Below are 15,486 nucleotides of genomic sequence, written 5' to 3'. Positions count from 1 at the left end.
AAAGTCATTAAGCCGTAATTGGAGAGTTATGCTTAATTGCTACGGAAACGAATTAATAGCCACTGAGCGCGTGGAATTAGATAATCAACGGGGTTTAATTAGATTTTGTGTTAAAAACAACCCTTCTCCTAATCCTAGTTAACGTTCGCCCAAATTCAAAACGCGTTGTATAAAATAGGTCAGGGTTGTGCTTCGATTGTTACCTGAAATTACAACAGTAATTTTATAGCTTCGCTGTGGATAAAATATCCCAAGGATTTCACAGAAGGTTGACTATAAAGCATTTTATGGCAATCTAAAACTATGACGTCTTCGATGCGATGGCATGTCACCAAGACAGATTCAGATAAAAATATAACTATAAACCTAGTAGATGAAGTCCTAGAGATGCTTTTATTGTTAAGGGATTCAAATGACAGTGCGGCACAATCATAATAAATAGTTAATCCGTGCCCTTTTTACGAGTTGCTCGCCCGCGTTTAGGATATCCTCGCGGAAGACTGACGACGTACGTGGGAGGTAACGGTGAAATATTGAATCCATCCCTTGGCGAGTCGTGTAAAACGTGTGTAGAGCAGATCCCTTTTTTCTATTCGGGACGTACGTAGATTACGCTTAGTTTATATTACCCCCGTGTATTGGATCAACGGTTTACAACCTTGCGGACACGTGAACCATCAAATTCAATACTATGGCGAAGAAGGTAGCGTGCGGAGAGAGGAGGAAATAAAACAACCGGAACACGCCTTAGCTAAACTACAAATCTGAAATTTCTTAAGGGGATGGGGTGTGAATAAAACATTGATCTGCTTCTGAAACGTGTAGTTTGATAGTTGAAAGTGCGGTTTATCTTTGCAACCAGATGCCAGTATCGGGCGGCGGTGTCGAATGCAATCGAGTCCAGATTAATCAAGAGCTGAATATCTGATCTTTGTGCACACACACAAATGTGTACTAAGATGAGTCTCTTCCTCTGATTAAAAGAGCTAGTGTCATCTTTTCAAAAAGCGTCTATCCATGAATAACGAAAAAGAGAAAATAATATCACAATAAAGTCATTTTTACTTGTTTAACTTCAGCTACGATTTATATTCATAGCCAGTTTCATTTATAACCAAATATGTTTTTTATTTGCCAACGAACAAGAAGGACTCATATTAAATTTTGACTTAAAATGTGTAAATCACAGTTTTGTCATGTTTCCAATGGCATCACATCATTGTACAGATTTAATGGACTCAAAAATGTTAACAGCATAATAGCACTATTCTATAGTATTAATATACACTAAACATGTATTTATAAAAAAAAAAATATTGTTACAATACATTGCTATCCCATGTTGTAACGTATTGGGCTGGTGCCTATTATAATAAAAATTACACTGCAGCAACTATCATTATTGATTTAATCGACTGCTATGCGCAAAAGTTCAATATAATATATTATTACATTTTTAGTATACCAATATATCATCATTGTATTCAGTTTCCACTTCAAACATATCTTAGGCGTTTAAGCTCTAAAATTTCAACATTTGAAATGTATGTTTGCTACCCACGTTTATTATATATGAGATATCAGGTATCAGTATCGGGTGGCGTTGTCAAATGCGTAAGAGTCAAACTTATATTTTTATTTTTATTGCACAATATTATATTTTTATTGCACACGTTATTATATATGTACAAATGTTTCAGTATCGGACGGCGGTGTTAAATACGTTGATCAAAAAAATCTTGTAGTATATATTCAAATCATTAAAGTGTGTTTCTCCAAAATCTTTTATAAAATCTCGCACAGAAGATTGGACGAATGAGACTTGCCTACAAAGAAACATTAGTATGCCTACCGGGTGACGCTTTATAAGCTCAACCATTGTGGTTTTCTTCTGATGATCACAAATATATTATTTGTTGAGCAAAACAATTCCTTATTTCGATTATAGCACAATATTTGATACTTATGCTTGAGTGTAAAAATATAACGATTACTCTAGAGCGCCAATGTTTAATTGAAAATTTGTAGAATCCCTTACAATTATATCATAGCTTTCTGTCTGGAGTTTGTTTGCAAAAAACTTTTCTACTGATACACTATGTAGGATCATCTTTAGTTTAAATGTAATTATACAGTTCTTCCAAAATGTACGTAATCCATGAGAACTGAATTTCAAGAAAGCTGTTTTTATGAAACGCATATTTGTAACACACTTTCGAAAGCTTTAAATATTTAGTATAAACTAAATATCAATGGTGGTTCATCTAAATAAACTGCGGGGCTGCAGCTCCAAGTATAAAACAAATGTTCCTGACTTAAATATTTTACTGACGAATGTACTTAACTTGAAAAAATATTTTTGTTTAATTTAATATCTTATATAGTACATATTTAAGTTTTATAAAGGAAATTTTGTTCAATCTTTCAACTTTTATTTCTGCAGCCCCTTCACTACAGCTTCTAACGGGCTGCCACTGGTTGTTCTTAGAATTTGAAAAGATTTAGTTACATAACGTCTTCCAGAAAAATATTTTTTTTACTTTTTCCTGATATATAGTAACTGTATTACAAAGGCACATTGCTTTGTGATTTTAATTACAGTATATAAAGGAAAAAATCTTTAGAAATTTCAATTGAAATACAAATCTAAGGATTTATTTTTCTTACATAACGCGTAATTAAGTTGAGTCGACCCAAATTTAGCTGCAAGTAACTAAATCAATAGAGCTTTACGCTGACTCACTTCATGCGTCCGATAAGAAAACGTCCGATACGAGAAAAGATGTTGCCATATGCGAGAAAAATCAACCCCAAATTATCATCAGCGACTGACGCGCCACCTTTTATGATCAATTAGCAATACAATATACAACGGCCGATAATTTAAATTTAAATGAATTGATTTGGAATAACGTTTATTTAAATCGATTCATTTATTTTAAGTTTACGTGAGATCGAATTTCCACCATATGCAACGCGAGACGCAAACCGCAAGGTTGTTTTTCCGAACGTATCTCCCCATCTCCCTCGCGCTCGATGCGCGCGACGGCGCTAGAGCGAGATGGCACGAGATCGAAAGTCGCGCGCACTAGAAAATTTCCACTCGAACGATCGTTTGCGGCGCTCGGTATTGCCAGTGAAAAAAAATGAAATCACTAAATTTTCAGCGCGTTCAATTAAAACATTATACGATCGTGCGAGTGGGTGCACTATACACTAATGGCGAATCACTTAATCACAAAAATAAAACGTTTTATTGAGGAAAGCTCGTACCACTTCGCGATTGAGGGGGCCGATCAAAAAACCATGGCGTCCGTCGCTAGGTTTGCACGCGCGTCTCCTATCGCACACATATCGTCACACCTTCCACTTTGTATATTTCACAGTTGGTTTCGGGAGCGTTTTGACAGGAGCGACCCCCGCGCGCACCGCCCGGAACGTTTCTGAGCGAAGGCGACAGCTGTGAGGAGAAAATTGCGCATGCGCGAAGGAAGAGCTTTGGGCCAAAAAACGAGCGATCGTCGTCCCGGTCCCGGGGACGAAGAAAAATCTAATACGATATGGAGAAACGAAAGAGTGGATAGGATTCTGGCACGAGCCGAATGTGCGGAACGGAAAATTGGAAGAGAGACTGACGGGGTGGATCGATAGGCGCCGGCTCGTGACGCATCCGATGAGTCACGGGAGGAAAGTCACGTCGAAGGTCGATGCGTTTCCGTGCGCACATAAGGGCAAAAACAACCTTATCCCAGTTTATGTTCATATCTTTGCAATTTTGCCAAAAAACGAATTGCATCTGTTCGATATCAAGCCAAATGTTAAAGACGCAGTGCTACCAACTGCATCGAATTTGAAAATTTCACATTTAAATATTTTTTTTAATTTTAATAGTATACATAAATATCTTTGTTTCTCAATAGTCCAACTTCGGCCCTCTGCTCTTATCACTATTCGTTAATGATATAAATAAGGCAGTTACAATTATTTTGTATGCGGATGATTTAAAATTGTTAAGATAAGGTAATTTAAATTCTCCATTGAGATGGGCTTCCGTCAACCGTTTGGTCTTTAGAATTGAATAATGCTATATTATGTAATTTTCCGAAATATTTCACAATCAGAATATTCCTACAATTTTAATGGGAACGTTCTCGCTAAATAAACTTCTACTAAAGATCGCAGAATTACTTTTAACAGCAAGTGATTCTCTCTACACGTAAAGGACGTTTGCGAAAATATTCCAACATTATGAAAAACGCGTTTCACTTTAACGATCCGTAAGTGATTCTTCTCATATAAGAATCTTTAATTCGCAGCATTTTTAAATTGGTATCTATTGCATAATTTAATATTGGTATCTATTGAATAAAAGATTTGACGTCATGTTTTTAAATCTTTGATCATGTAAAACATGCGTACTAGATCACCGGTTCTAATGCTACTGAGCAGTGAAATGGTGAAACATATGTTTGATACATTTTAACTGACTGAGTTAGTGAAATTATATTTATACTAAAAATAGCTTATCGTAATTACATATAAAACTCTAAACCTAGACAGCTAAAAAAATATTTTTCTCGAAACTTTTTGCTCCATTTGGGATAGTGAAAGAGCTAAAAAAAATAAAGCAATTTTGTTTATTTTGGGATGCTGAGTCAGCTAAAAAAGGTCATCTTGGTAATTTTGTAAAATCGGAACAATCCCAACCAAATTGTGGCGTATAGTATAAGCCTAACTAATAAAAATACACATCCACTGTAACATATACATAATTCATAAAAATTATTAATAATGCTTCTTATAATTTTAAACCGGGCTTAACGTGATACTAGCGATTGACAAACTGAATTATTGATTTGCATTACGCTACCTCGTTTCGTTTATACGTCCTGGGATTAATAGACAGGAATGATATTATTAGTGTTATTTGAAATCAGTATACATTGATCTATTTGAATTCATAAATAATAAATAAATTGTAAACGTTTCAATTAATCTGTTAAAAATGTAGTGACACAATATTTTTGTGATACACAGTGAATTTCGGCGAGCTATGTTCGTTTTCGTATACCTCGTGCTTCGGCGAGCTACGTTTGAACTCAACGGAGTCTAATGCTTTTTCAATATTAGCAATCAACTTTTTCATTGATAAACAACAATTGAAAACTATCGAAATGAATAGCTTATTTTCATTACTTTGCGTCATGGGATTCTCGCCTTTGGTGAACCCTAACGTAGACATTGTTGGAAAACTTCCTATAGAAGTGGCTTCGATCATATTCAGGTAAATATTTTTTTATAATTATATTTTAATTGATTATGTTGAACTTTATCTAATGATTTTTCTTTTTTACAGAATGCTGGATGGCCGCTCTTTGTATACCGCTTCTTTGATCAGCGACAAATGGTGCAGGATCATCAAAAGCGACAAGAAACTGGGACAACACACCAGGATTGCCAGAATGGACAAGATCAATCAAATGAGGCAGAATACTACCAAGTCTAATGATAAAACTGTAAAAAAATCTGACTTTGGCGGTAGAAGCTTTAATTTAACACAAAAATATAAACCTGACAATTGTACTGTAACAAGACCTAGCAAAAGACAAAGAATTTTCTGAACTATTTTAACAAATTGTTGACAATTTAATGTATATTTATTTGAGAATAAACTATTAACTGAATTAAATTGTATTGACTTACACAAACATTTTCCATATTTTCCTAATCCTTCATTATTATATAGATTAATAAATAACATTTGTTGGCAATTGCGCTGTTTAGTATTAATGACTTTTTTAAACTAAAATTAAGTTTGAGATTTAGGCATTAGCTAAACCTAATCTGAACCTGGTGATAAGGGATCGATTGATATTCTTAAAAAAATAAGAAACACTGCTCTAGAGTATATTTCACATATATATTTTGGTGACCAGATTATTGCGCAAACGAAAATTTCTCAAACAAAAATTTCACACAGTAATATATATCATTTTTAATTCCAACTGCTTTATATTTTTCTTTATTTTAAAGTAAAAAATTGTGTAATTATAGGAAATGTAAGTATATCATACCAATGTAAATTACCAATATATTTCTAAAATATTTTTTAAACATGATATTTTAAAATTAAAATCACATTGACATCTGTGATGTACTATATTGCCATTATTTTTTATATATATATATTGACATATTCTTAAATATACATAAATGTGTATATGCTGTGCGCATTAATCACCGAACCTTATACGTATTTTTAGTAGAATCAATTTTATGTTCGCATACGCTCATTAATTTCGTATTACAGGCTTCTGCTGAAAGATGAACTAATGGGCGTTTTTAAAACCCCATATTGATATTTGCCATAAGTACTGTATCATTAGCATATTGCAGGTTAGTTAAATTTTATTTATGTTTATCCTTTTGTCTGTATTCAGCAATACGTCATTAAACATATTTTTTGAATAAATGTTAAAAATCACAGGAAGGAAGAAAATATTACCTTATCCCACTACTGTGATTTTGCTGTCAATAATCACAATAATTTAAAGATGCATTTTATTTTATTAAGCTCATCATTTTTCATGTTTGACTTTATCAAAAACTTTTTAAAAGTTATCGTAACACAAATAAATATGAACATTATTGCCGCAGTCAAAACTTGTATACAAAAAAATGGCTTTTTTTTGTGGAAACCAATCAAGTTTTTAGTCAATGTATTATTAAATTTTAGTATATTCTGTCATGAATTATACGTAAGAGAATAAAAATTTTAGTCTAATGCGTATTTTTCAGATTATTTAATACGAAAACTTGTATGGGGTTGATCTGTACCCCGATCCGTCGGCATTAGGATTTTCAATCGAATATTCTAATTATTCGACCGATTTCAAACTATACGAATATTCGAATAATATATATTATACTATCACAAATAAAATTTAAAAAAATTAAGATTGAAACAATATGTATACTTGAACAACACAGGTAGTCGTTTTGTTCTTTCTATATAACTGAGTGACTAGTGCCGCTCTAAAATCCATGATCCTATATGCGCCTTGATTTTGTTACGAAATACGAGAAAATGAGATGCTCCTTCTCAACAAAAAAATGCTTTTAAATGGTTTTGAAAAACATTTGTATTATGGCCGTGTTTACTATGACCGAATTCGTAGAATTCGTTTGTTAGAAGAAACAAAATGTTGGAAATGACCATATTTTATTATCGTTTAACGCCTGTCTCAAAAACAGGTGTGCGTCGCAAATTATTGTGAAGTTATAAATTATTTGTATTTATTATTTCAAGACACAAAGATTTTATTTCAATCAGTTTAATAATTCAATCACTGTTTATTTATTTCTATTTATTTAATTTATATGCAAATCCACACAAAATAAAATTGTTCCAAACATTATTAGCTATTGTATACACAATAAATTTGATAAAATTATGTATTTAAAATGTTCCATCAATTTTGCTGAATTAATTCAATCGCAGCTGACCTTAATTCTAGTGATTTAATATACATGCAATTACGCACAAAGCAAACGATGAAACGACTCCAATATATATTTATTTATTTATTTTAGATGAAATTAAGACCATCGTGGCCTAACAGGTTACCCCAATGCGCCACAATGGTCGAAAACAAATTTTAAATTTGTAAAACAAAAAAAACGTATAAATAGAACAATACTTAAAAATAATGAACATTACAAAAAAATATAAAATATCAAAATGAAATGATACAAACTGGATCAGCTCATTGTAGCTAACATTAAACAGGTCAATATGTAATGCCAGCATATTAAGGAGCCGGATGGCCACAGCTATAGGCGAGTCGGAAAGTGCGGACGTCCTAGCCCTAACTGCCATCAAAAGAGGACGCGATCGTGATTCTCGAAAATGCCCCGGAACCCAAAACTGGAATTCCTCTAGAATAGCTGGATTGTCGACAGTACCTTTTAGTAATTTAAAAAAATGCTTAGCGACATACAATTTTCTGCGAGAGCTCAGCGAATCGTATACTAACGCTCCTAAAAGAAAGGCGCTGGGATATACGTACGGATAATAACCAAATCTCATTTTGTAAAGGTATCTTAAATAACCTTTTTGAATTTTTTCCACTAAAAGGGAATATTTGGCTATTCGGGGATTCTAAATTATAGATCCCGATTCAAGAATGCTACGAACTAAGGTGTCATAGAGGATACGAATAACTGACGGATCGGCAAAGTGAAAGGCATTCCTCATAACAAAGCCGAGCATCTTGGAAGATTTATCACAGACGTCGTGTATGTGTAGAGAGAACCTCCATTTGCTCTTGAAAGTGATTATGAGATCTTTAGTGGAAGTTTCTCTAGTCAAAATGTTACCACCGAGATGGTAGAAATAAGCTGATGGCGAACTGGATCGAGAAAATGACACAGTATGGCACTTTCCGACACTAAAGGGCAGACGGTTAACGGAAGCCCATCTCCACAGAGAGTCTAAATTACTTTGTAGAGAGAAGGAGTCCATAACAGATCGAATGCATTTATATAATTTTAAATCATCTGCGTACAGAAGAAAACTTGAATTTGTAATTGCTGTATTTATGTCATTAATAAATAACACAAAAAGCAGAGGGCCCAGATTGGATCCTTGAGGAAACCCTGAAGGGGTAAAATATTTTTTCGACAATCAGCCACCATATGTTACAAACTGTCTACGATTGCTTAAGTAACTCGAGAATAACCGAGTTAAATTATCCGAGCAACAGAGGTTCGACAATTTTTTTAATAATAACCTATGAAAAACTTTGTCAAAGGCTTTCTCAAAATCTGTATACACGTATGACAAATTTGTTTCAAAAATTATATACAATAGATAGTAAGTTATTGAACATAAATTCGAATAAAATTATGTGTTTAATGTAATTTTGTTTCTTACAAACTTTATTTATTTGTAAGATAAATGTTTTTTTTTACGACGTGAAATGAAAACATGGAGAATTGAAGCGGTCGTTTTGAGAGATTAAATATATGACTTCTAGAATTAGCCATTAGCGAAAGTGCACTTTCAGTAAAATCTACGATAGGAATGGTTCATTCTTTATCATTATGCATATGGAATACGTGCATCATATTTATTAATATTTTGTTAATGTATAAGCACATGATGATTTTTCGTATTTATTTATTTTGAAAGACAGGGACGTCATTTTGGGGGTGTATTTGCCAAACCTAAATTTTAAAATAAGCATGTGTGTCATTTGTTGAAATAATAAGACACTTCTAAAAAAATCGTTTTTGAGTTAAAATAAAATTCACTGCGTCTCATTATTTTATGTAAGCAACATACACCGAAAAATACAAGAATTTTCTTTGAAAAAATTAAATCATCACGATAGTTACAAACTCGAGAATCATCTGAGCAACCGAGACAAACCTTGTCGAAGGCTTTCTCAAAATCTGTGTATACGACGTTTACTTGAATTCCCGCATCAAGAGATTTTGTCACCGTTTTGGTGAAAGACAGGTTAGTAACAGTGGAGCTATGCTATTTGTCTAATAATGAAGATAATTAATTATTAATTAAAATAATTATCATTAATAAATAGCTATTTTTAAATTAAATATTATTTTACAGGCAATTAATATCGGTAAAAACCTAGAAAAAAAATATGAATATATTCGAATAGCTAAAAGCTATGTATAATTAAGAGCCCTAATCGGCATGCAGTATTTTTTGCTTCCATATGTTACATAGCAATTGATATTATATTAAGTTTATTATAGGAGCACTCAAATATGACTCAGTAAGCCTTACGATTGCTAATGTTTTTGCAAAATCAAACACATTGATTGAAGTGAATGTTGTATCTGCATAGATAACTATCTTATGTACATATATTAAATCATACATGGAGCTTTTTATCTATTATTTTAAGCTGTTATGCTCTGCGTATGTTTTTCTAAATAAATAGATATAATATATTCGATAAAAACAAGTTTATGGCGAATAGACGTCGTACTGCGGGCCTAGATTTTCCGATCAATATGACCACTCGTTTGCTCCCCTACCTCCCTCGCGATTGTCTATGACCCGCTGTAAGCCAGTCATCAACCCTCTTTCAGTCAGCTGATCGCCGTTTTGATCCATTGTAGCGTAACACAGGGGCGTAGTCGTAAACGGTGGTGGTGCCTTTCGAGCTATGGCGGTTGGGGAAGGTCGCGCACGTGTGACAATGCCGAATATGGCGTGCACGCGCGTGCATTCGTGCAATCGCACGTTTCCAAAATGCCGACGTTTCGTTTGGTTTGGTTTTCACTATGTGACTATGCGAGCTGAATACGATAATGAACAACGTTACGTGTGCGAAAATGTTTACGTCATAGTTTTTACAGGAATTCTGGAAGGCTGCACGCATCGCAGAAGAAATTTTGTTGGATATAAGACGTCATATATACATTAACATTTTTTCATACTAATATAATATGCATTATTAAAAAAAATCGCATTTTACGGAGTTAAAAATAAGATTATGAGTGGTTGGTGTACGGAGTAATTTTCCGCCGGCTGATAAGCCTACCTGGACAATTGAATTTTAGTTACTATTAGGGATTCTGTGTCGAGAGAAACCGAGAATTCGAAGATTTTTTGCTGTGTAGAGTATTGGGAGTTTAAAAATAAATAACCCGGGACTCGAGAATTTCTGATTAAAATTTTATTTAATATATCATACATTTATTTTTTCAGAATAAAATCTGCATAGTCGAAAACAAGACATGCCCGATTTGTACATAAGCAGGTAGCAAGTGGATAGTTAAAGGATCGGCAAAATTACTCGGTTGGCTTTGTCTAGTAGTGTTGGCAGTAATAAAGAAAAATTATTTCACATTTACCGATCAACGAAAAATATTGTAAAAGAAACAGAAACGAGAAATTATGTGGTATTTGCAATTAAATCTTTTATAGTTATTTGTAACATATCACTTGAACGAAAAAAATGCAAGAAATAAAATATTTTGAAGTATTAACCCACGATTCTTTTTAGCATGTAACTATAAATACGATTCACGTATTATTAATAGAATTCGAAAGAATTCTCATCGGGTTGATTTTATTTGTTCTGGACCTGGGAAAACAATGATTCCGGGCCTCATGACAAAAATAGCATTTTATATATGTTTCAACATCATAATATAATTTCTTGAATAAATAATAATAGGTACGAGTTAACCTTTTCTATGCTACAAATAAATATAGTCATTTTTTTCTGAAATCATATTTTATGCGAAATATTTTAATTGGGCATTAAATAATATTAAATAAATCTATTCATATTATTTATCTAATAATCAGTCGTGTTTTATCTGCTGCTCAGTGTTGCCATATAGTGAATTTCCAGTCTCGATTTTTCAAACAATATTACGGCTCGATTTTTCAAACAATATTACGAGTGGAAATCGAATAAAGTACATCTAAACCAAATTTTGCCCAATAGGAGAGCGCAAAAAATAATTATCTCTTCTCAGAAGTCAAAAATCCACGCCAAAAGCAATAAAATCGTGTCGTCGCCGTCGCAGTGGGAACGCTCGTTACCGAGCGTTCCCACTGCGACGGCGCCGACACGATTTTATTGCTTTTGACGTGAATTTTTGCCTTCTGAGAAGTGATAATTATTTTTGCGCTCTCCTATTGACCAAAATTTGGTTTGAATATACTTTGATCAGTCCTTTTATATTAGAAGCCCATAGTAATATCGGTAAGGATAGCTATAATATATTCAAAACATAGTGTAATATCGAAATGACACTTGCATTTATTTTAAATGTATCAGTATAAATTATATATAGTGTATTTGTATGAAATAAAATAAACTGTATATCAATCTATGATTAAACGTTAGTATCCCCAATACATCACGATCTAGACCGAATAAAAACTTTTCTATAATACCTGTCCGTAATCCATCCTATCCTGATGGACTAGTATGCCCAGAATTAATAGCATACACATTCCAACGTATACGGTATATAAATACATCCCAGGATCGATTTAATCCACAGTGGAATTCAGACGTAGGCGTAATAACGGGAATGAATTATTTTCTGGCATATGAATATTTTCGATATCGGTTTCCGATAAAAGGGTTAATGCGTTAGTTGGTGGGACCCTTTCCAAGACTCTATGCGTGCCCTCATTTTCCGATAGAAAAAAAAGTAATTTAATGTAATTGGAAGGCACTCGGTTGGTCGGCGATGCGATTTTCTGGGACGTTGGGCGGTTACAAGCGCGTGAATCCGCAATTTAACGCAAAAGGATAATAATAGAAGGCAATTACCGGACGCCTTTACATAATTTGGGAAAGTATACATACAAAATTGAATGTTCCTTAAATAAATATCGAATAAAAATCTTCAAAGGTGAAAAATAATGCCAAATGTTTCAGGAATATATGTAAGTGTCAGGTTGGAATTGCTAAGTAAAGGTCAATCGATTGGCAAATTAAATTAATTAATTTATAAATAATACGAATAGAAGTTTCAAATTGAAAAGCATAATAAATAAATAAATAAAATTATTATCAGAAGTGTTTATGGTATAAGATAAATATAACGGAGACCGAGGGTAATATAAACATTTAGGATATATATTTTTATCACAGTATATTAATATTCTAAATAAATATACGGTTTTTATTTTACTTCTAAATAATATTTTCCTTAATTAATACATGTATTTCGATATCAACACGATCTCAACACGATTGAGTGTTGAGATATTTTAAGAATAATATGCTGAATTATTTATTTTAATTGACAAGAAAACAAGGGGAAGCTTTATTTAAATTAGGCTTTTATGATAAAAAATGTGATGCATATATAAGTAGTATTTTTTTCGGAATTTCTCGATATTTAAAAAAAAATAGCGTATTAAAATATTTTTAATTTACTTAGCAATACTTTGCTTATTCTTCAAATATATAAATAATATTAAACAAACATTTACTAAAAATAAAAATTGCAATTTTTTAGAGGAGTACAAAAAAATATTTTTTACTGTGTAAATATTTTTAATTATGTTATATTTTTTTTGCAAACCATCTAAATTTATCTTTAACTATCAAACTTAAGATAATCAAAATCCAGGAATGATTTTGTAAAACAGGTTCTAACTAAAGATTTTTAAATTACAAACAACTTGTAAAAATACAGTTATAACTCTCTATTAAAAATGTTATTTGCGTTGAATTTATTTTATAGATGATCGAAAAATCATTAAATGTAGAAATATTTTTATTATTAACAATAAAAATATTTAATTAAAATATATTATTGCTCAACTAAGCTCAACTTAACAGTAAAACTAAACGGTAAATATCAATAAAAATATGCGGCTTAAAAATGCCATATTATAGTTTATATATCAATCAAATAAATATGCTATAATAAAATACTGAATATAAAAAATACGAACCAAACTATTTATATCCATGATACAAAAAGTTGTGCGTCCAGTATACGCACACTTGCTAGCTGCGGTACCTCACAGTAGTGAGGTGCCGATTTTATGACAATTTTATATCTTATTATGAAAAGTAACCCTAAACTACACAATTATTTACAAAAAATCATAAAAAATCTATATTTTTGACTTGTCAACTTATTCACATATGTATTATGTACGTAAATAAATGTATACTTTTATGTAAATAATATTATATAAAATATTATAGAAGTGTAAAAATGTGCTAAATGTTCTTTTTATTAATTAAATATAATAAAAAATACATTCTCTTTCGCTCGCTTGCGTGTTAAGTGACGAGAGTGAGTGAGAGATACGGGCGTGCGTTACATGCGTTCCGCACGCCCACTTCTTCTCACTCATTCTTGTCACTTAACACGCGAGCGAACGAAAGGGAATGTATCTCACTGTACGTGCCTGATGTACAAACATATGTATGTATATAGGATATACAAGTTTTTCAGATGTAACTGCCGTAGTTTAAATCAGATTTATATCAAAATTATTACTTTACTTAAACAATTTTATTCGTCATCATTATAGAAAATAAAATAAAATTATTGGACATCATAACCGCCATAGTTTTAATGATATCGTCATGAAATGTATTTTAAAAATAGATATTGTAAATATCTAGATATTTCGATAGCCAGACTGATTTTTTAAATGACAGTTGTTTTAAACACAATAAAAAACAACTCGGTTAATAAAAATCTTAGAAAAAGTAAATAAGTAAAAATTGTGAAAAAAAAAACAGAAAGTAATTTAAATAGCAAATTTAAAATATCCACATTTTAAAGAAAAATGTAAAAAAGATCAAAAAGAAATATACCAAAATACATTTTAATGGGTAAAATAAATTTTATGTACATCATCGATCAAAAATATAATTCTGTTGAGTTATTTCTGCCATCGAGACACCAAAAATATCAAAGCCATAGTTATGGCACTCCACAAATTCTAACTTTTAAAATTTTGATTACATTACAAACTGCTTAATCGAGTAGGAGGTATACGTAACGTCATCAGGCAGGGCCGGACTCGTGCGTCATTTCCGTTGGCGCCGTGACGTCACTCGTCTCATTCGCCGACGCCAAAACCTCACCCTACTTTTTGCACCCCTTTGGGTATCAGAGCGACTTTTAATTTTCGCCTTGTCGAGAGAACAACTCTTAAAGTGTCCTCTGAGGCAGTTGGAAAATTTCGCCAGCATAAATTGTCAGACCGCGGTACAAAGCGCCAGATATTATATATTGCAGGGTGATACTTTGAAGGATACACTTGGTTCAGATGCGTGGGTTTTGCGGTTTAATGGCGTGAGAATAAAAATAATAGCTCGCAATTAATTTAACGGCTCAAAGTCTGAGCAAGAGTATGAAAACAACCTCTGACCTTAGTAAAGCACAGGAAAATACTGGTGTTTTGAACGTCTGGAGAAGGGAATGAATATTTACACGTTGTTTGAATTGAAGTGAAGCACTTTAGTAAACAGATTATTAATTTCAACCATAAATATAATTACACTTCTTGTAAACTAGATGTTTGGACAAGATCTTTAAACATTAGTATGGCTAGATATATTTTAGATGAAAATTTCAGTTGATAAATGTAAAATCACACGCTGATTAAAAATACATTTTTAACTGCGAGTGCTCATCCAGATACTCGCAGTTGGTTAACGAATTATGGTTAAGCCATTATTGTATATAATTAAATCTAATTTTTTTGTAAATATATATTTTTTATGTATTTTTAACGTTGGTATAAAAATGTTATGTCCTGCATATGTATTGAACAGTGTTGCCAAATCTCCAGCTGTTTAACCCTTCGAGCAATGAGTTAATTTATACGCATTTGTTAATTTGTTAGTATACCCCTGGGAGTTTAATTATTTTTGTTGTTACTTATTTACTATTATTTTATATTGCATTTATAGTAAATTATAAAAAACAGTAATTTTCAACATTTTA

General features: G+C 32.1%; 1 protein-coding gene across 9 annotated transcripts in view; it reads right to left on the bottom strand.

Moving 5' to 3' along the window:
- unc-104 (kinesin family member unc-104) overlaps positions 1–15,486 on the bottom strand; it is an 83,404-nt gene that overhangs the window by 21,745 nt on the left and 46,173 nt on the right. For 8 of the 9 annotated variants that reach the window (XM_088197523.1, XM_088197515.1, XM_088197519.1 and 5 more), the window contains exon 1: positions 3,274–3,445. The exons of the other annotated variant lie outside the window; for it this stretch is intronic. The gene's annotated coding sequence lies outside the window, so the exon portion shown is untranslated. Of the gene's footprint in view, positions 1–3,273; positions 3,446–15,486 lie in introns of those variants that run through there. 9 annotated transcript variants of the gene reach the window in all.

Source organism: Plectrocnemia conspersa, unplaced genomic scaffold, assembly GCF_051122295.1.
Source record: "Plectrocnemia conspersa isolate PC_06_02 unplaced genomic scaffold, ASM5112229v1 ptg000011l, whole genome shotgun sequence".
In the NCBI taxonomy this organism is placed as follows: domain Eukaryota; kingdom Metazoa; phylum Arthropoda; class Insecta; order Trichoptera; family Polycentropodidae; genus Plectrocnemia; species Plectrocnemia conspersa.
The sequence above is the reverse complement of the archived record's forward strand: the minus strand, read 5'-3'. Positions and strand labels throughout refer to the sequence as shown.